This window comes from Physeter macrocephalus, chromosome 8, assembly GCF_002837175.3.
Source record: "Physeter macrocephalus isolate SW-GA chromosome 8, ASM283717v5, whole genome shotgun sequence".
Taxonomy (NCBI): domain Eukaryota; kingdom Metazoa; phylum Chordata; class Mammalia; order Artiodactyla; family Physeteridae; genus Physeter; species Physeter macrocephalus.
In genome coordinates this window covers 122,106,998-122,109,852 of record NC_041221.1, presented here as the reverse complement: position 1 = coordinate 122,109,852, position 2,855 = coordinate 122,106,998, and the positions used below count along the sequence as shown (strand labels likewise).

The following is a 2,855-nucleotide window of genomic DNA, read 5'->3' as shown; positions in this document are numbered from 1 at the left end:
ATTTATGAATGATCTCACACTCTGGTTGCTGTAAAGCAATTGACTTGTTAAGAGTTATACGGCCTGTGAGGGAGAGCCAACATTAATACTGTTGGGCCTTTAGAGTCATTTTTTCCTGAACTTGCCTGTCTAATCAAAGTACTTTCTCATGGGGTATTCAACTAACACAGCCAAGGTCACAGATTCAATAAAAATAAGTTAATTTCAAGCAGAGCAAAACTCTCCCAGCCACTGTCCACAGTCCTAACCAAGCCAGTTATTTAATACGAGATTATCAACAATAAGTAAAATCTATCATTATCATTCCATGACAGACAACAAAAATTGCTTAAACCGTACTCTCCAGACATACCTTGTTTTCTGGTGCTTCACTTTATTGCACTTCACAGATACTGTGTTTCTTATAAATTGAAAGTTTGTGACGACCCCACGTACGGCAAGTCTGTCGGGGCCATTTTTCGAATAACATTTGCTCATTTTGTGTCTCTGTCACATTTTGGTAATTTTCACAATATTTCAAACTTTTTCATTATTACTAAGTTTGCTATGATGATCTGCGATCAGTGATTTTTAATGTTACGTGTATAATCGTTTGGGGGCACCATGTACCATGCCCGTATAAGACGGCTCACGTAATCCATAAACATTGCGTGTGTTCTGACTGCTCCACTGTCTGCTGTTCCCCTGTCTCTCTCCCTCTCCTTGGGCCTCCCTATTCCCTGAGACACAACAATATTATAATTAGGCCAATTAATAACACTACAATGAGCTCTAGGTGCTCAAGTGAGAGGAAGAGTTGCGCGTCTCTCACTTAAAATCAAAAGCTGGAAATGATTAAGCTTAGTGAGGAAGGCATGTGGAAAGCCAAGATAGGCTGAAAGGTAGGCCTCTTGAGCCAGTTAACCAAGCTGTGATTGCAAAGGATAAGTTCTTGAAGGAAATTAAAAGTGCTACTCCAGTGAATATACGAATGCTAAGAAAGTAAAATTGCTTTATTGCCGAGGTGGAGAAACTTTTAGTCGTCTGGATAGATCAAACCAGCCATAACATTCCCTTAAGTCAAACCTAATCCAGAGCAAGACCCTAACTCTCTTCAATTCTGTGAAGGCCGAGAGAGGAGGAGAAGCTGTAGAACAAAAGTTGGAAGCTAGCAGTGGTTGATTCATGAGGTTTTAGGAAAGAAGTTGTCTCCAAAACATCAAAATGCAAGGTGAAGCAGCAAGTGCTGTTGTAGAAGCTCTAATAAGTTATCCAGAAGATCTAGCTAAGATGATGAATGAAGGTGGCTTCACTACACAACAGAGTTTCAATGTAGACAAAATAGCCTTATCTTGGAAGAAGATGTCATCTAGGACTTTCATAGCCAGAGAGAAGAAGTCAATGCCTGGCTTCAAAGCTTCAAAAGACAGGCTGACCCTCTTGTTAGGGGCTAACACAGTTGTTGACTTTAAGTTCAAGCCAATGCTCCTTTACCACTCCGAAAATCCTAGAGCCCTTAAGAATTAAGCTAAAACTTCTCAGCCTGTGCTCTCTCTCAATGGGACAACAAAGCCTGGATGACAGTACATCTGTTGGTTTACTGGATATTTTAAGCCCATTGTTGAGACCTACTGCTCAGAAAAAGATGACTTTCAAAATATTACTGCTCACTGATGATACACGTGGTCACCAAGGAGCTCTCATGGAGAGGTATGAGATTCATGTTGTTTACATGCCTGCTGACACAGCATCCATTCTTCAGGCCATGGATCAAGGAGTCATTTCGACTTTCAAGTCTTATCCTTTAAGAAACACACTTCATAAGTCTATAGCTGCCATAGATGGTGATTCCTCTGATGAATCTGGCAAAGTAAATTGAAAACCTTATGGAAAAGATTTACCATGCTGGATGCCATTAAGAACATTCATGATTCATGGGAAGAGGTCCAAATATCCACCTTAGCAGGAGTTTGGAAGAAGTTGATTCCAACCCTCGTGGATGACATTGAGGGGTTAAAGAATTCAGTGGAGGAAGTCACTGCAGATGTGGTGGAAATAGGAAGAGAACTAGAATTAGAAGTGGAGCCTGAAGATGGGACTGAATTGCTTCAATGTCATGATAAAACTTTAATGGATGAGCAGTTGTTTCTTATGGATGAGCAAAGCAAGTGGTTTCTTGAGATGAAATCTACTCCAGTGGAGATGCTATGAAGATTGTTGAAATAACAACAAAGGATTTAGAATATGACATAAATTTAGCTGATAAAGCAGCAGCAGGGTTTGAGAGGATTGACACCAGTTTTGAAAGAAGTTCCACCATGGATAAAATGCTAGCAAAGACCATGGCATACTGCAAAGAAATCACTCATGAAAGGAGGAGTTCATCAACGTGGCAAACTTCATTGTTGTCTTATTCTAAGAAATTGCCACACACCCCAACCTTCAGGAACCACCACTCTGATTTGTCAGCAGCCATCAACTTCAAGGCAACACCCTCCACCAGCAAAAAAAAATATCACCCCTCACTGAAAGTTCAGATGATTGTTAGCATTTTTTAGCAATAAAGTATTTTTAAATTAAGGTACATACATTGTTTTTTTCCAACACAATGCTACTGCACACTTAATAGACTATAGTATAGTGTAAACATAACTTTTATATGCACTGGGAAACAAAAAAAATCATGTGACTTGCTTTATTTTGATCTTCACTTCATTGTGGTCTGGAACTGTACCCACAATATCTCTGATTATGCCTGTAGTGGTTTGAGTGCTGTCCCTTGAAAAGTTTTGTCCTCTGATACCCGTGAACGTGGCTTTATTTGAAGATGTACGTAAGCTACGTATCTCAAGATGAGGTTACCCTGGATTAGTGTG

The 2,855-nt window shown here is 39.8% G+C and overlaps 1 pseudogene; it reads left to right on the top strand.

Moving 5' to 3' along the window:
- Positions 1 to 764: 764 nt before the first annotated feature.
- Positions 765 to 2,527, top strand: LOC129392362 (tigger transposable element-derived protein 1-like; annotated as a pseudogene).
- The last annotated feature ends 328 nt before the right edge of the window (positions 2,528 to 2,855 follow it).